Here is a 17,990-nt window from a genome sequence, read left to right on the forward strand (position 1 = left end):
TTGGCATCTGGTGCGATCTCTCCGCTTCCACTCCAAAGAAAGTTACCTGTTTATTCCTATCATGCATTGGTTTTTGGGGTTTTCTTTGAGTAATGATGATCTCTTTAGTAGTCTGTTGGCGCCCTCTCCTGGAGGAATAGTTTGCTTGCTCTTGGACATTCTAAAAGAGAGGTCATGATAGACATTGAGCTTCTGAGCTCAATTGGGGACAGTCATGGGTGATGAATGTTTGCAACCTACTGCGAAGCCTCATACCGCAATATAAGGAACGTCAAATACTAAGAAAGGGCGGCCTATGAAAGAATTACTACTTTCAATAAGTACACTTAAACGGCTAATTGGGAATAGAAAAACTGTAAAAAGCCCTCTGAGAAAGCCCCCCTCTAACCTTTGATAGTAAGCTTTTCTGTAGTCTGCCTGTTGATGTATTTTCCGTTTGAACTGTGCACAACATGAAGAGACGGAACACTGGCGGCTTGTCACAATGCCCCCCGATGACATCACAATAGCGCTGCTGCCTAGAAAACAAGCTGCGCAGAAGAAGTTGTTCTTTGGGTGGGAGGGTGGGCTAGTGGAAGGAGGGGGCAATCTCTTTTTTTCCCGGGTGGTAGGGGGATGACAGGAGAAGGGAAGCGGGTGGTGAGAAAGGTACAGAGGGCAGGGTTTGGGGGCTGGGAAGGAAAGGGAAAAGATTAGGGTTTGGGGATGATGAAAGGGCTTTCTACGGGTAAGGATGGCAAAGGGTGGCAGTGACGGAAAGTCAGGCAACCTGTCCTGTCCGTCTTTTTGTATCGTGAATTGGAAAGACTGCAAGGGGGAGGGGAGTTGCTTGCGCCCTAAAGGAGGAGTTATTCAGATTCATTGCAGTGGGCGGCGGCTGCAAAACGCACCATTCTTCTTGTTTTGGCTCTGCAAAGCAGCCTTTTCAAGGGTTGGCTTGGGTGACAAAATGTCTTGTGTAGGCGTGGGTTTGTCTCCCTCTCGCTCTCTCTCCCTAAGATGTGTCCGGCATAGGCCAGGGTGCCACTCGAGGCCCAAACCAATTCTGGTTATCGCTTCTCGGCCTTTTGGCTAAGATCAAGTGTAGTATCTGTTCTTATCAGTTTAATATCTGATACGTCCCCTATCTGGGGACCATATATTAAATGGATTTTTAGAACAGGGAGATGGAAAAAGAGCTTGCTCTGTCCACTCCACGCATTGACCTGGTATTGCAGTACCTCCAGGAACGGTGCACCCCTTCTTAACCCAGTTTCCAAAAGCAGAACTCAATTCACCTGATTCATATTAGCCCGATTTAATGAATTGGAAGAAAGCATACGTCTTCATATGCACCTCAATTTGGCCCATTCACTTTTCACACTTCCTCCTTTTGTTTTTTATCTTTCACACTTTTGACTTTCTTTATTCATCCAAATAGCAAACTCATCACCACTCAACCTGACCAACTCGGCTATGTCCCCGTGCTGCAGTTCTCTGTCTTATCTAGATCATTTGCAATTGAATGGAATAGATCCCTTTTGGACAAAGTGGATTCACCTGCTGCTGCAGTGACCACAGGTGTGATAACATCTAGAATTGGCATCTGGTGCGATCTCTCCGCTTCCACTCCAAAGAAAGTTACCTGTTTATTCCTATCATGCATTGGTTTTTGGGGTTTTCTTTGAGTAATGATGATCTCTTTAGTAGTCTGTTGGCGCCCTCTCCTGGAGGAATAGTTTGCTTGCTCTTGGACATTCTAAAAGAGAGGTCATGATAGACATTGAGCTTCTGAGCTCAATTGGGGACAGTCATGGGTGATGAATGTTTGCAACCTACTGCGAAGCCTCATACCGCAATATAAGGAACGTCAAATACTAAGAAAGGGCGGCCTATGAAAGAATTACTACTTTCAATAAGTACACTTAAACGGCTAATTGGGAATAGAAAAACTGTAAAAAGCCCTCTGAGAAAGCCCCCCTCTAACCTTTGATAGTAAGCTTTTCTGTAGTCTGCCTGTTGATGTATTTTCCGTTTGAACTGTGCACAACATGAAGAGACGGAACACTGGCGGCTTGTCACAATGCCCCCCGATGACATCACAATAGCGCTGCTGCCTAGAAAACAAGCTGCGCAGAAGAAGTTGTTCTTTGGGTGGGAGGGTGGGCTAGTGGAAGGAGGGGGCAATCTCTTTTTTTCCCGGGTGGTAGGGGGATGACAGGAGAAGGGAAGCGGGTGGTGAGAAAGGTACAGAGGGCAGGGTTTGGGGGCTGGGAAGGAAAGGGAAAAGATTAGGGTTTGGGGATGATGAAAGGGCTTTCTACGGGTAAGGATGGCAAAGGGTGGCAGTGACGGAAAGTCAGGCAACCTGTCCTGTCCGTCTTTTTGTATCGTGAATTGGAAAGACTGCAAGGGGGAGGGGAGTTGCTTGCGCCCTAAAGGAGGAGTTATTCAGATTCATTGCAGTGGGCGGCGGCTGCAAAACGCACCATTCTTCTTGTTTTGGCTCTGCAAAGCAGCCTTTTCAAGGGTTGGCTTGGGTGACAAAATGTCTTGTGTAGGCGTGGGTTTGTCTCCCTCTCGCTCTCTCTCCCTAAGATGTGTCCGGCATAGGCCAGGGTGCCACTCGAGGCCCAAACCAATTCTGGTTATCGCTTCTCGGCCTTTTGGCTAAGATCAAGTGTAGTATCTGTTCTTATCAGTTTAATATCTGATACGTCCCCTATCTGGGGACCATATATTAAATGGATTTTTAGAACAGGGAGATGGAAAAAGAGCTTGCTCTGTCCACTCCACGCATTGACCTGGTATTGCAGTACCTCCAGGAACGGTGCACCCCTTCTTAACCCAGTTTCCAAAAGCAGAACTCAATTCACCTGATTCATATTAGCCCGATTTAATGAATTGGAAGAAAGCATACGTCTTCATATGCACCTCAATTTGGCCCATTCACTTTTCACACTTCCTCCTTTTGTTTTTTATCTTTCACACTTTTGACTTTCTTTATTCATCCAAATAGCAAACTCATCACCACTCAACCTGACCAACTCGGCTATGTCCCCGTGCTGCAGTTCTCTGTCTTATCTAGATCATTTGCAATTGAATGGAATAGATCCCTTTTGGACAAAGTGGATTCACCTGCTGCTGCAGTGACCACAGGTGTGATAACATCTAGAATTGGCATCTGGTGCGATCTCTCCGCTTCCACTCCAAAGAAAGTTACCTGTTTATTCCTATCATGCATTGGTTTTTGGGGTTTTCTTTGAGTAATGATGATCTCTTTAGTAGTCTGTTGGCGCCCTCTCCTGGAGGAATAGTTTGCTTGCTCTTGGACATTCTAAAAGAGAGGTCATGATAGACATTGAGCTTCTGAGCTCAATTGGGGACAGTCATGGGTGATGAATGTTTGCAACCTACTGCGAAGCCTCATACCGCAATATAAGGAACGTCAAATACTAAGAAAGGGCGGCCTATGAAAGAATTACTACTTTCAATAAGTACACTTAAACGGCTAATTGGGAATAGAAAAACTGTAAAAAGCCCTCTGAGAAAGCCCCCCTCTAACCTTTGATAGTAAGCTTTTCTGTAGTCTGCCTGTTGATGTATTTTCCGTTTGAACTGTGCACAACATGAAGAGACGGAACACTGGCGGCTTGTCACAATGCCCCCCGATGACATCACAATAGCGCTGCTGCCTAGAAAACAAGCTGCGCAGAAGAAGTTGTTCTTTGGGTGGGAGGGTGGGCTAGTGGAAGGAGGGGGCAATCTCTTTTTTTCCCGGGTGGTAGGGGGATGACAGGAGAAGGGAAGCGGGTGGTGAGAAAGGTACAGAGGGCAGGGTTTGGGGGCTGGGAAGGAAAGGGAAAAGATTAGGGTTTGGGGATGATGAAAGGGCTTTCTACGGGTAAGGATGGCAAAGGGTGGCAGTGACGGAAAGTCAGGCAACCTGTCCTGTCCGTCTTTTTGTATCGTGAATTGGAAAGACTGCAAGGGGGAGGGGAGTTGCTTGCGCCCTAAAGGAGGAGTTATTCAGATTCATTGCAGTGGGCGGCGGCTGCAAAACGCACCATTCTTCTTGTTTTGGCTCTGCAAAGCAGCCTTTTCAAGGGTTGGCTTGGGTGACAAAATGTCTTGTGTAGGCGTGGGTTTGTCTCCCTCTCGCTCTCTCTCCCTAAGATGTGTCCGGCATAGGCCAGGGTGCCACTCGAGGCCCAAACCAATTCTGGTTATCGCTTCTCGGCCTTTTGGCTAAGATCAAGTGTAGTATCTGTTCTTATCAGTTTAATATCTGATACGTCCCCTATCTGGGGACCATATATTAAATGGATTTTTAGAACAGGGAGATGGAAAAAGAGCTTGCTCTGTCCACTCCACGCATTGACCTGGTATTGCAGTACCTCCAGGAACGGTGCACCCCTTCTTAACCCAGTTTCCAAAAGCAGAACTCAATTCACCTGATTCATATTAGCCCGATTTAATGAATTGGAAGAAAGCATACGTCTTCATATGCACCTCAATTTGGCCCATTCACTTTTCACACTTCCTCCTTTTGTTTTTTATCTTTCACACTTTTGACTTTCTTTATTCATCCAAATAGCAAACTCATCACCACTCAACCTGACCAACTCGGCTATGTCCCCGTGCTGCAGTTCTCTGTCTTATCTAGATCATTTGCAATTGAATGGAATAGATCCCTTTTGGACAAAGTGGATTCACCTGCTGCTGCAGTGACCACAGGTGTGATAACATCTAGAATTGGCATCTGGTGCGATCTCTCCGCTTCCACTCCAAAGAAAGTTACCTGTTTATTCCTATCATGCATTGGTTTTTGGGGTTTTCTTTGAGTAATGATGATCTCTTTAGTAGTCTGTTGGCGCCCTCTCCTGGAGGAATAGTTTGCTTGCTCTTGGACATTCTAAAAGAGAGGTCATGATAGACATTGAGCTTCTGAGCTCAATTGGGGACAGTCATGGGTGATGAATGTTTGCAACCTACTGCGAAGCCTCATACCGCAATATAAGGAACGTCAAATACTAAGAAAGGGCGGCCTATGAAAGAATTACTACTTTCAATAAGTACACTTAAACGGCTAATTGGGAATAGAAAAACTGTAAAAAGCCCTCTGAGAAAGCCCCCCTCTAACCTTTGATAGTAAGCTTTTCTGTAGTCTGCCTGTTGATGTATTTTCCGTTTGAACTGTGCACAACATGAAGAGACGGAACACTGGCGGCTTGTCACAATGCCCCCCGATGACATCACAATAGCGCTGCTGCCTAGAAAACAAGCTGCGCAGAAGAAGTTGTTCTTTGGGTGGGAGGGTGGGCTAGTGGAAGGAGGGGGCAATCTCTTTTTTTCCCGGGTGGTAGGGGGATGACAGGAGAAGGGAAGCGGGTGGTGAGAAAGGTACAGAGGGCAGGGTTTGGGGGCTGGGAAGGAAAGGGAAAAGATTAGGGTTTGGGGATGATGAAAGGGCTTTCTACGGGTAAGGATGGCAAAGGGTGGCAGTGACGGAAAGTCAGGCAACCTGTCCTGTCCGTCTTTTTGTATCGTGAATTGGAAAGACTGCAAGGGGGAGGGGAGTTGCTTGCGCCCTAAAGGAGGAGTTATTCAGATTCATTGCAGTGGGCGGCGGCTGCAAAACGCACCATTCTTCTTGTTTTGGCTCTGCAAAGCAGCCTTTTCAAGGGTTGGCTTGGGTGACAAAATGTCTTGTGTAGGCGTGGGTTTGTCTCCCTCTCGCTCTCTCTCCCTAAGATGTGTCCGGCATAGGCCAGGGTGCCACTCGAGGCCCAAACCAATTCTGGTTATCGCTTCTCGGCCTTTTGGCTAAGATCAAGTGTAGTATCTGTTCTTATCAGTTTAATATCTGATACGTCCCCTATCTGGGGACCATATATTAAATGGATTTTTAGAACAGGGAGATGGAAAAAGAGCTTGCTCTGTCCACTCCACGCATTGACCTGGTATTGCAGTACCTCCAGGAACGGTGCACCCCTTCTTAACCCAGTTTCCAAAAGCAGAACTCAATTCACCTGATTCATATTAGCCCGATTTAATGAATTGGAAGAAAGCATACGTCTTCATATGCACCTCAATTTGGCCCATTCACTTTTCACACTTCCTCCTTTTGTTTTTTATCTTTCACACTTTTGACTTTCTTTATTCATCCAAATAGCAAACTCATCACCACTCAACCTGACCAACTCGGCTATGTCCCCGTGCTGCAGTTCTCTGTCTTATCTAGATCATTTGCAATTGAATGGAATAGATCCCTTTTGGACAAAGTGGATTCACCTGCTGCTGCAGTGACCACAGGTGTGATAACATCTAGAATTGGCATCTGGTGCGATCTCTCCGCTTCCACTCCAAAGAAAGTTACCTGTTTATTCCTATCATGCATTGGTTTTTGGGGTTTTCTTTGAGTAATGATGATCTCTTTAGTAGTCTGTTGGCGCCCTCTCCTGGAGGAATAGTTTGCTTGCTCTTGGACATTCTAAAAGAGAGGTCATGATAGACATTGAGCTTCTGAGCTCAATTGGGGACAGTCATGGGTGATGAATGTTTGCAACCTACTGCGAAGCCTCATACCGCAATATAAGGAACGTCAAATACTAAGAAAGGGCGGCCTATGAAAGAATTACTACTTTCAATAAGTACACTTAAACGGCTAATTGGGAATAGAAAAACTGTAAAAAGCCCTCTGAGAAAGCCCCCCTCTAACCTTTGATAGTAAGCTTTTCTGTAGTCTGCCTGTTGATGTATTTTCCGTTTGAACTGTGCACAACATGAAGAGACGGAACACTGGCGGCTTGTCACAATGCCCCCCGATGACATCACAATAGCGCTGCTGCCTAGAAAACAAGCTGCGCAGAAGAAGTTGTTCTTTGGGTGGGAGGGTGGGCTAGTGGAAGGAGGGGGCAATCTCTTTTTTTCCCGGGTGGTAGGGGGATGACAGGAGAAGGGAAGCGGGTGGTGAGAAAGGTACAGAGGGCAGGGTTTGGGGGCTGGGAAGGAAAGGGAAAAGATTAGGGTTTGGGGATGATGAAAGGGCTTTCTACGGGTAAGGATGGCAAAGGGTGGCAGTGACGGAAAGTCAGGCAACCTGTCCTGTCCGTCTTTTTGTATCGTGAATTGGAAAGACTGCAAGGGGGAGGGGAGTTGCTTGCGCCCTAAAGGAGGAGTTATTCAGATTCATTGCAGTGGGCGGCGGCTGCAAAACGCACCATTCTTCTTGTTTTGGCTCTGCAAAGCAGCCTTTTCAAGGGTTGGCTTGGGTGACAAAATGTCTTGTGTAGGCGTGGGTTTGTCTCCCTCTCGCTCTCTCTCCCTAAGATGTGTCCGGCATAGGCCAGGGTGCCACTCGAGGCCCAAACCAATTCTGGTTATCGCTTCTCGGCCTTTTGGCTAAGATCAAGTGTAGTATCTGTTCTTATCAGTTTAATATCTGATACGTCCCCTATCTGGGGACCATATATTAAATGGATTTTTAGAACAGGGAGATGGAAAAAGAGCTTGCTCTGTCCACTCCACGCATTGACCTGGTATTGCAGTACCTCCAGGAACGGTGCACCCCTTCTTAACCCAGTTTCCAAAAGCAGAACTCAATTCACCTGATTCATATTAGCCCGATTTAATGAATTGGAAGAAAGCATACGTCTTCATATGCACCTCAATTTGGCCCATTCACTTTTCACACTTCCTCCTTTTGTTTTTTATCTTTCACACTTTTGACTTTCTTTATTCATCCAAATAGCAAACTCATCACCACTCAACCTGACCAACTCGGCTATGTCCCCGTGCTGCAGTTCTCTGTCTTATCTAGATCATTTGCAATTGAATGGAATAGATCCCTTTTGGACAAAGTGGATTCACCTGCTGCTGCAGTGACCACAGGTGTGATAACATCTAGAATTGGCATCTGGTGCGATCTCTCCGCTTCCACTCCAAAGAAAGTTACCTGTTTATTCCTATCATGCATTGGTTTTTGGGGTTTTCTTTGAGTAATGATGATCTCTTTAGTAGTCTGTTGGCGCCCTCTCCTGGAGGAATAGTTTGCTTGCTCTTGGACATTCTAAAAGAGAGGTCATGATAGACATTGAGCTTCTGAGCTCAATTGGGGACAGTCATGGGTGATGAATGTTTGCAACCTACTGCGAAGCCTCATACCGCAATATAAGGAACGTCAAATACTAAGAAAGGGCGGCCTATGAAAGAATTACTACTTTCAATAAGTACACTTAAACGGCTAATTGGGAATAGAAAAACTGTAAAAAGCCCTCTGAGAAAGCCCCCCTCTAACCTTTGATAGTAAGCTTTTCTGTAGTCTGCCTGTTGATGTATTTTCCGTTTGAACTGTGCACAACATGAAGAGACGGAACACTGGCGGCTTGTCACAATGCCCCCCGATGACATCACAATAGCGCTGCTGCCTAGAAAACAAGCTGCGCAGAAGAAGTTGTTCTTTGGGTGGGAGGGTGGGCTAGTGGAAGGAGGGGGCAATCTCTTTTTTTCCCGGGTGGTAGGGGGATGACAGGAGAAGGGAAGCGGGTGGTGAGAAAGGTACAGAGGGCAGGGTTTGGGGGCTGGGAAGGAAAGGGAAAAGATTAGGGTTTGGGGATGATGAAAGGGCTTTCTACGGGTAAGGATGGCAAAGGGTGGCAGTGACGGAAAGTCAGGCAACCTGTCCTGTCCGTCTTTTTGTATCGTGAATTGGAAAGACTGCAAGGGGGAGGGGAGTTGCTTGCGCCCTAAAGGAGGAGTTATTCAGATTCATTGCAGTGGGCGGCGGCTGCAAAACGCACCATTCTTCTTGTTTTGGCTCTGCAAAGCAGCCTTTTCAAGGGTTGGCTTGGGTGACAAAATGTCTTGTGTAGGCGTGGGTTTGTCTCCCTCTCGCTCTCTCTCCCTAAGATGTGTCCGGCATAGGCCAGGGTGCCACTCGAGGCCCAAACCAATTCTGGTTATCGCTTCTCGGCCTTTTGGCTAAGATCAAGTGTAGTATCTGTTCTTATCAGTTTAATATCTGATACGTCCCCTATCTGGGGACCATATATTAAATGGATTTTTAGAACAGGGAGATGGAAAAAGAGCTTGCTCTGTCCACTCCACGCATTGACCTGGTATTGCAGTACCTCCAGGAACGGTGCACCCCTTCTTAACCCAGTTTCCAAAAGCAGAACTCAATTCACCTGATTCATATTAGCCCGATTTAATGAATTGGAAGAAAGCATACGTCTTCATATGCACCTCAATTTGGCCCATTCACTTTTCACACTTCCTCCTTTTGTTTTTTATCTTTCACACTTTTGACTTTCTTTATTCATCCAAATAGCAAACTCATCACCACTCAACCTGACCAACTCGGCTATGTCCCCGTGCTGCAGTTCTCTGTCTTATCTAGATCATTTGCAATTGAATGGAATAGATCCCTTTTGGACAAAGTGGATTCACCTGCTGCTGCAGTGACCACAGGTGTGATAACATCTAGAATTGGCATCTGGTGCGATCTCTCCGCTTCCACTCCAAAGAAAGTTACCTGTTTATTCCTATCATGCATTGGTTTTTGGGGTTTTCTTTGAGTAATGATGATCTCTTTAGTAGTCTGTTGGCGCCCTCTCCTGGAGGAATAGTTTGCTTGCTCTTGGACATTCTAAAAGAGAGGTCATGATAGACATTGAGCTTCTGAGCTCAATTGGGGACAGTCATGGGTGATGAATGTTTGCAACCTACTGCGAAGCCTCATACCGCAATATAAGGAACGTCAAATACTAAGAAAGGGCGGCCTATGAAAGAATTACTACTTTCAATAAGTACACTTAAACGGCTAATTGGGAATAGAAAAACTGTAAAAAGCCCTCTGAGAAAGCCCCCCTCTAACCTTTGATAGTAAGCTTTTCTGTAGTCTGCCTGTTGATGTATTTTCCGTTTGAACTGTGCACAACATGAAGAGACGGAACACTGGCGGCTTGTCACAATGCCCCCCGATGACATCACAATAGCGCTGCTGCCTAGAAAACAAGCTGCGCAGAAGAAGTTGTTCTTTGGGTGGGAGGGTGGGCTAGTGGAAGGAGGGGGCAATCTCTTTTTTTCCCGGGTGGTAGGGGGATGACAGGAGAAGGGAAGCGGGTGGTGAGAAAGGTACAGAGGGCAGGGTTTGGGGGCTGGGAAGGAAAGGGAAAAGATTAGGGTTTGGGGATGATGAAAGGGCTTTCTACGGGTAAGGATGGCAAAGGGTGGCAGTGACGGAAAGTCAGGCAACCTGTCCTGTCCGTCTTTTTGTATCGTGAATTGGAAAGACTGCAAGGGGGAGGGGAGTTGCTTGCGCCCTAAAGGAGGAGTTATTCAGATTCATTGCAGTGGGCGGCGGCTGCAAAACGCACCATTCTTCTTGTTTTGGCTCTGCAAAGCAGCCTTTTCAAGGGTTGGCTTGGGTGACAAAATGTCTTGTGTAGGCGTGGGTTTGTCTCCCTCTCGCTCTCTCTCCCTAAGATGTGTCCGGCATAGGCCAGGGTGCCACTCGAGGCCCAAACCAATTCTGGTTATCGCTTCTCGGCCTTTTGGCTAAGATCAAGTGTAGTATCTGTTCTTATCAGTTTAATATCTGATACGTCCCCTATCTGGGGACCATATATTAAATGGATTTTTAGAACAGGGAGATGGAAAAAGAGCTTGCTCTGTCCACTCCACGCATTGACCTGGTATTGCAGTACCTCCAGGAACGGTGCACCCCTTCTTAACCCAGTTTCCAAAAGCAGAACTCAATTCACCTGATTCATATTAGCCCGATTTAATGAATTGGAAGAAAGCATACGTCTTCATATGCACCTCAATTTGGCCCATTCACTTTTCACACTTCCTCCTTTTGTTTTTTATCTTTCACACTTTTGACTTTCTTTATTCATCCAAATAGCAAACTCATCACCACTCAACCTGACCAACTCGGCTATGTCCCCGTGCTGCAGTTCTCTGTCTTATCTAGATCATTTGCAATTGAATGGAATAGATCCCTTTTGGACAAAGTGGATTCACCTGCTGCTGCAGTGACCACAGGTGTGATAACATCTAGAATTGGCATCTGGTGCGATCTCTCCGCTTCCACTCCAAAGAAAGTTACCTGTTTATTCCTATCATGCATTGGTTTTTGGGGTTTTCTTTGAGTAATGATGATCTCTTTAGTAGTCTGTTGGCGCCCTCTCCTGGAGGAATAGTTTGCTTGCTCTTGGACATTCTAAAAGAGAGGTCATGATAGACATTGAGCTTCTGAGCTCAATTGGGGACAGTCATGGGTGATGAATGTTTGCAACCTACTGCGAAGCCTCATACCGCAATATAAGGAACGTCAAATACTAAGAAAGGGCGGCCTATGAAAGAATTACTACTTTCAATAAGTACACTTAAACGGCTAATTGGGAATAGAAAAACTGTAAAAAGCCCTCTGAGAAAGCCCCCCTCTAACCTTTGATAGTAAGCTTTTCTGTAGTCTGCCTGTTGATGTATTTTCCGTTTGAACTGTGCACAACATGAAGAGACGGAACACTGGCGGCTTGTCACAATGCCCCCCGATGACATCACAATAGCGCTGCTGCCTAGAAAACAAGCTGCGCAGAAGAAGTTGTTCTTTGGGTGGGAGGGTGGGCTAGTGGAAGGAGGGGGCAATCTCTTTTTTTCCCGGGTGGTAGGGGGATGACAGGAGAAGGGAAGCGGGTGGTGAGAAAGGTACAGAGGGCAGGGTTTGGGGGCTGGGAAGGAAAGGGAAAAGATTAGGGTTTGGGGATGATGAAAGGGCTTTCTACGGGTAAGGATGGCAAAGGGTGGCAGTGACGGAAAGTCAGGCAACCTGTCCTGTCCGTCTTTTTGTATCGTGAATTGGAAAGACTGCAAGGGGGAGGGGAGTTGCTTGCGCCCTAAAGGAGGAGTTATTCAGATTCATTGCAGTGGGCGGCGGCTGCAAAACGCACCATTCTTCTTGTTTTGGCTCTGCAAAGCAGCCTTTTCAAGGGTTGGCTTGGGTGACAAAATGTCTTGTGTAGGCGTGGGTTTGTCTCCCTCTCGCTCTCTCTCCCTAAGATGTGTCCGGCATAGGCCAGGGTGCCACTCGAGGCCCAAACCAATTCTGGTTATCGCTTCTCGGCCTTTTGGCTAAGATCAAGTGTAGTATCTGTTCTTATCAGTTTAATATCTGATACGTCCCCTATCTGGGGACCATATATTAAATGGATTTTTAGAACAGGGAGATGGAAAAAGAGCTTGCTCTGTCCACTCCACGCATTGACCTGGTATTTCAGTACCTCCAGGAACGGTGCACCCCTTCTTAACCCAGTTTCCAAAAGCAGAACTCAATTCACCTGATTCATATTAGCCCGATTTAATGAATTGGAAGAAAGCATACGTCTTCATATGCACCTCAATTTGGCCCATTCACTTTTCACACTTCCTCCTTTTGTTTTTTATCTTTCACACTTTTGACTTTCTTTATTCATCCAAATAGCAAACTCATCACCACTCAACCTGACCAACTCGGCTATGTCCCCGTGCTGCAGTTCTCTGTCTTATCTAGATCATTTGCAATTGAATGGAATAGATCCCTTTTGGACAAAGTGGATTCACCTGCTGCTGCAGTGACCACAGGTGTGATAACATCTAGAATTGGCATCTGGTGCGATCTCTCCGCTTCCACTCCAAAGAAAGTTACCTGTTTATTCCTATCATGCATTGGTTTTTGGGGTTTTCTTTGAGTAATGATGATCTCTTTAGTAGTCTGTTGGCGCCCTCTCCTGGAGGAATAGTTTGCTTGCTCTTGGACATTCTAAAAGAGAGGTCATGATAGACATTGAGCTTCTGAGCTCAATTGGGGACAGTCATGGGTGATGAATGTTTGCAACCTACTGCGAAGCCTCATACCGCAATATAAGGAACGTCAAATACTAAGAAAGGGCGGCCTATGAAAGAATTACTACTTTCAATAAGTACACTTAAACGGCTAATTGGGAATAGAAAAACTGTAAAAAGCCCTCTGAGAAAGCCCCCCTCTAACCTTTGATAGTAAGCTTTTCTGTAGTCTGCCTGTTGATGTATTTTCCGTTTGAACTGTGCACAACATGAAGAGACGGAACACTGGCGGCTTGTCACAATGCCCCCCGATGACATCACAATAGCGCTGCTGCCTAGAAAACAAGCTGCGCAGAAGAAGTTGTTCTTTGGGTGGGAGGGTGGGCTAGTGGAAGGAGGGGGCAATCTCTTTTTTTCCCGGGTGGTAGGGGGATGACAGGAGAAGGGAAGCGGGTGGTGAGAAAGGTACAGAGGGCAGGGTTTGGGGGCTGGGAAGGAAAGGGAAAAGATTAGGGTTTGGGGATGATGAAAGGGCTTTCTACGGGTAAGGATGGCAAAGGGTGGCAGTGACGGAAAGTCAGGCAACCTGTCCTGTCCGTCTTTTTGTATCGTGAATTGGAAAGACTGCAAGGGGGAGGGGAGTTGCTTGCGCCCTAAAGGAGGAGTTATTCAGATTCATTGCAGTGGGCGGCGGCTGCAAAACGCACCATTCTTCTTGTTTTGGCTCTGCAAAGCAGCCTTTTCAAGGGTTGGCTTGGGTGACAAAATGTCTTGTGTAGGCGTGGGTTTGTCTCCCTCTCGCTCTCTCTCCCTAAGATGTGTCCGGCATAGGCCAGGGTGCCACTCGAGGCCCAAACCAATTCTGGTTATCGCTTCTCGGCCTTTTGGCTAAGATCAAGTGTAGTATCTGTTCTTATCAGTTTAATATCTGATACGTCCCCTATCTGGGGACCATATATTAAATGGATTTTTAGAACAGGGAGATGGAAAAAGAGCTTGCTCTGTCCACTCCACGCATTGACCTGGTATTGCAGTACCTCCAGGAACGGTGCACCCCTTCTTAACCCAGTTTCCAAAAGCAGAACTCAATTCACCTGATTCATATTAGCCCGATTTAATGAATTGGAAGAAAGCATACGTCTTCATATGCACCTCAATTTGGCCCATTCACTTTTCACACTTCCTCCTTTTGTTTTTTATCTTTCACACTTTTGACTTTCTTTATTCATCCAAATAGCAAACTCATCACCACTCAACCTGACCAACTCGGCTATGTCCCCGTGCTGCAGTTCTCTGTCTTATCTAGATCATTTGCAATTGAATGGAATAGATCCCTTTTGGACAAAGTGGATTCACCTGCTGCTGCAGTGACCACAGGTGTGATAACATCTAGAATTGGCATCTGGTGCGATCTCTCCGCTTCCACTCCAAAGAAAGTTACCTGTTTATTCCTATCATGCATTGGTTTTTGGGGTTTTCTTTGAGTAATGATGATCTCTTTAGTAGTCTGTTGGCGCCCTCTCCTGGAGGAATAGTTTGCTTGCTCTTGGACATTCTAAAAGAGAGGTCATGATAGACATTGAGCTTCTGAGCTCAATTGGGGACAGTCATGGGTGATGAATGTTTGCAACCTACTGCGAAGCCTCATACCGCAATATAAGGAACGTCAAATACTAAGAAAGGGCGGCCTATGAAAGAATTACTACTTTCAATAAGTACACTTAAACGGCTAATTGGGAATAGAAAAACTGTAAAAAGCCCTCTGAGAAAGCCCCCCTCTAACCTTTGATAGTAAGCTTTTCTGTAGTCTGCCTGTTGATGTATTTTCCGTTTGAACTGTGCACAACATGAAGAGACGGAACACTGGCGGCTTGTCACAATGCCCCCCGATGACATCACAATAGCGCTGCTGCCTAGAAAACAAGCTGCGCAGAAGAAGTTGTTCTTTGGGTGGGAGGGTGGGCTAGTGGAAGGAGGGGGCAATCTCTTTTTTTCCCGGGTGGTAGGGGGATGACAGGAGAAGGGAAGCGGGTGGTGAGAAAGGTACAGAGGGCAGGGTTTGGGGGCTGGGAAGGAAAGGGAAAAGATTAGGGTTTGGGGATGATGAAAGGGCTTTCTACGGGTAAGGATGGCAAAGGGTGGCAGTGACGGAAAGTCAGGCAACCTGTCCTGTCCGTCTTTTTGTATCGTGAATTGGAAAGACTGCAAGGGGGAGGGGAGTTGCTTGCGCCCTAAAGGAGGAGTTATTCAGATTCATTGCAGTGGGCGGCGGCTGCAAAACGCACCATTCTTCTTGTTTTGGCTCTGCAAAGCAGCCTTTTCAAGGGTTGGCTTGGGTGACAAAATGTCTTGTGTAGGCGTGGGTTTGTCTCCCTCTCGCTCTCTCTCCCTAAGATGTGTCCGGCATAGGCCAGGGTGCCACTCGAGGCCCAAACCAATTCTGGTTATCGCTTCTCGGCCTTTTGGCTAAGATCAAGTGTAGTATCTGTTCTTATCAGTTTAATATCTGATACGTCCCCTATCTGGGGACCATATATTAAATGGATTTTTAGAACAGGGAGATGGAAAAAGAGCTTGCTCTGTCCACTCCACGCATTGACCTGGTATTGCAGTACCTCCAGGAACGGTGCACCCCTTCTTAACCCAGTTTCCAAAAGCAGAACTCAATTCACCTGATTCATATTAGCCCGATTTAATGAATTGGAAGAAAGCATACGTCTTCATATGCACCTCAATTTGGCCCATTCACTTTTCACACTTCCTCCTTTTGTTTTTTATCTTTCACACTTTTGACTTTCTTTATTCATCCAAATAGCAAACTCATCACCACTCAACCTGACCAACTCGGCTATGTCCCCGTGCTGCAGTTCTCTGTCTTATCTAGATCATTTGCAATTGAATGGAATAGATCCCTTTTGGACAAAGTGGATTCACCTGCTGCTGCAGTGACCACAGGTGTGATAACATCTAGAATTGGCATCTGGTGCGATCTCTCCGCTTCCACTCCAAAGAAAGTTACCTGTTTATTCCTATCATGCATTGGTTTTTGGGGTTTTCTTTGAGTAATGATGATCTCTTTAGTAGTCTGTTGGCGCCCTCTCCTGGAGGAATAGTTTGCTTGCTCTTGGACATTCTAAAAGAGAGGTCATGATAGACATTGAGCTTCTGAGCTCAATTGGGGACAGTCATGGGTGATGAATGTTTGCAACCTACTGCGAAGCCTCATACCGCAATATAAGGAACGTCAAATACTAAGAAAGGGCGGCCTATGAAAGAATTACTACTTTCAATAAGTACACTTAAACGGCTAATTGGGAATAGAAAAACTGTAAAAAGCCCTCTGAGAAAGCCCCCCTCTAACCTTTGATAGTAAGCTTTTCTGTAGTCTGCCTGTTGATGTATTTTCCGTTTGAACTGTGCACAACATGAAGAGACGGAACACTGGCGGCTTGTCACAATGCCCCCCGATGACATCACAATAGCGCTGCTGCCTAGAAAACAAGCTGCGCAGAAGAAGTTGTTCTTTGGGTGGGAGGGTGGGCTAGTGGAAGGAGGGGGCAATCTCTTTTTTTCCCGGGTGGTAGGGGGATGACAGGAGAAGGGAAGCGGGTGGTGAGAAAGGTACAGAGGGCAGGGTTTGGGGGCTGGGAAGGAAAGGGAAAAGATTAGGGTTTGGGGATGATGAAAGGGCTTTCTACGGGTAAGGATGGCAAAGGGTGGCAGTGACGGAAAGTCAGGCAACCTGTCCTGTCCGTCTTTTTGTATCGTGAATTGGAAAGACTGCAAGGGGGAGGGGAGTTGCTTGCGCCCTAAAGGAGGAGTTATTCAGATTCATTGCAGTGGGCGGCGGCTGCAAAACGCACCATTCTTCTTGTTTTGGCTCTGCAAAGCAGCCTTTTCAAGGGTTGGCTTGGGTGACAAAATGTCTTGTGTAGGCGTGGGTTTGTCTCCCTCTCGCTCTCTCTCCCTAAGATGTGTCCGGCATAGGCCAGGGTGCCACTCGAGGCCCAAACCAATTCTGGTTATCGCTTCTCGGCCTTTTGGCTAAGATCAAGTGTAGTATCTGTTCTTATCAGTTTAATATCTGATACGTCCCCTATCTGGGGACCATATATTAAATGGATTTTTAGAACAGGGAGATGGAAAAAGAGCTTGCTCTGTCCACTCCACGCATTGACCTGGTATTGCAGTACCTCCAGGAACGGTGCACCCCTTCTTAACCCAGTTTCCAAAAGCAGAACTCAATTCACCTGATTCATATTAGCCCGATTTAATGAATTGGAAGAAAGCATACGTCTTCATATGCACCTCAATTTGGCCCATTCACTTTTCACACTTCCTCCTTTTGTTTTTTATCTTTCACACTTTTGACTTTCTTTATTCATCCAAATAGCAAACTCATCACCACTCAACCTGACCAACTCGGCTATGTCCCCGTGCTGCAGTTCTCTGTCTTATCTAGATCATTTGCAATTGAATGGAATAGATCCCTTTTGGACAAAGTGGATTCACCTGCTGCTGCAGTGACCACAGGTGTGATAACATCTAGAATTGGCATCTGGTGCGATCTCTCCGCTTCCACTCCAAAGAAAGTTACCTGTTTATTCCTATCATGCATTGGTTTTTGGGGTTTTCTTTGAGTAATGATGATCTCTTTAGTAGTCTGTTGGCGCCCTCTCCTGGAGGAATAGTTTGCTTGCTCTTGGACATTCTAAAAGAGAGGTCATGATAGACATTGAGCTTCTGAGCTCAATTGGGGACAGTCATGGGTGATGAATGTTTGCAACCTACTGCGAAGCCTCATACCGCAATATAAGGAACGTCAAATACTAAGAAAGGGCGGCCTATGAAAGAATTACTACTTTCAATAAGTACACTTAAACGGCTAATTGGGAATAGAAAAACTGTAAAAAGCCCTCTGAGAAAGCCCCCCTCTAACCTTTGATAGTAAGCTTTTCTGTAGTCTGCCTGTTGATGTATTTTCCGTTTGAACTGTGCACAACATGAAGAGACGGAACACTGGCGGCTTGTCACAATGCCCCCCGATGACATCACAATAGCGCTGCTGCCTAGAAAACAAGCTGCGCAGAAGAAGTTGTTCTTTGGGTGGGAGGGTGGGCTAGTGGAAGGAGGGGGCAATCTCTTTTTTTCCCGGGTGGTAGGGGGATGACAGGAGAAGGGAA

General features: G+C 46.3%; 11 non-coding genes across 11 annotated transcripts; all 11 read left to right on the top strand.

The window, feature by feature from the left end:
* Positions 1–1,051: 1,051 nt before the first annotated feature.
* On the top strand, positions 1,052–1,242 carry LOC142273538 (U2 spliceosomal RNA). Its single transcript, XR_012738032.1, has one exon. It is a non-coding gene; the product is annotated as a U2 spliceosomal RNA (small nuclear RNA).
* Positions 1,243–2,629: 1,387 nt separating this feature from the next.
* On the top strand, positions 2,630–2,820 carry LOC142273539 (U2 spliceosomal RNA). Its single transcript, XR_012738033.1, has one exon. It is a non-coding gene; the product is annotated as a U2 spliceosomal RNA (small nuclear RNA).
* A 1,387-nt stretch (positions 2,821–4,207) lies between these two features.
* Positions 4,208–4,398, top strand: LOC142273540 (U2 spliceosomal RNA). Its single transcript, XR_012738034.1, has one exon. It is a non-coding gene; the product is annotated as a U2 spliceosomal RNA (small nuclear RNA).
* Positions 4,399–5,785: 1,387 nt separating this feature from the next.
* LOC142273543 (U2 spliceosomal RNA) lies at positions 5,786–5,976 on the top strand. Its single transcript, XR_012738036.1, has one exon. It is a non-coding gene; the product is annotated as a U2 spliceosomal RNA (small nuclear RNA).
* Positions 5,977–7,363: 1,387 nt separating this feature from the next.
* Positions 7,364–7,554, top strand: LOC142273544 (U2 spliceosomal RNA). Its single transcript, XR_012738037.1, has one exon. It is a non-coding gene; the product is annotated as a U2 spliceosomal RNA (small nuclear RNA).
* Positions 7,555–8,941: 1,387 nt separating this feature from the next.
* On the top strand, positions 8,942–9,132 carry LOC142273545 (U2 spliceosomal RNA). The gene has a single exon (XR_012738038.1). It is a non-coding gene; the product is annotated as a U2 spliceosomal RNA (small nuclear RNA).
* A 1,387-nt stretch (positions 9,133–10,519) lies between these two features.
* LOC142273546 (U2 spliceosomal RNA) lies at positions 10,520–10,710 on the top strand. Its single transcript, XR_012738039.1, has one exon. It is a non-coding gene; the product is annotated as a U2 spliceosomal RNA (small nuclear RNA).
* Positions 10,711–12,097: 1,387 nt separating this feature from the next.
* On the top strand, positions 12,098–12,288 carry LOC142273570 (U2 spliceosomal RNA). The gene has a single exon (XR_012738061.1). It is a non-coding gene; the product is annotated as a U2 spliceosomal RNA (small nuclear RNA).
* Positions 12,289–13,675: 1,387 nt separating this feature from the next.
* Positions 13,676–13,866, top strand: LOC142273547 (U2 spliceosomal RNA). Its single transcript, XR_012738040.1, has one exon. It is a non-coding gene; the product is annotated as a U2 spliceosomal RNA (small nuclear RNA).
* A 1,387-nt stretch (positions 13,867–15,253) lies between these two features.
* On the top strand, positions 15,254–15,444 carry LOC142273548 (U2 spliceosomal RNA). The gene has a single exon (XR_012738041.1). It is a non-coding gene; the product is annotated as a U2 spliceosomal RNA (small nuclear RNA).
* Positions 15,445–16,831: 1,387 nt separating this feature from the next.
* On the top strand, positions 16,832–17,022 carry LOC142273549 (U2 spliceosomal RNA). The gene has a single exon (XR_012738042.1). It is a non-coding gene; the product is annotated as a U2 spliceosomal RNA (small nuclear RNA).
* The last annotated feature ends 968 nt before the right edge of the window (positions 17,023–17,990 follow it).

This window comes from Anomaloglossus baeobatrachus, unplaced genomic scaffold (genome assembly GCF_048569485.1).
Source record: "Anomaloglossus baeobatrachus isolate aAnoBae1 unplaced genomic scaffold, aAnoBae1.hap1 Scaffold_3641, whole genome shotgun sequence".
NCBI classification, from domain to species: Eukaryota; Metazoa; Chordata; class Amphibia; order Anura; family Aromobatidae; genus Anomaloglossus; species Anomaloglossus baeobatrachus.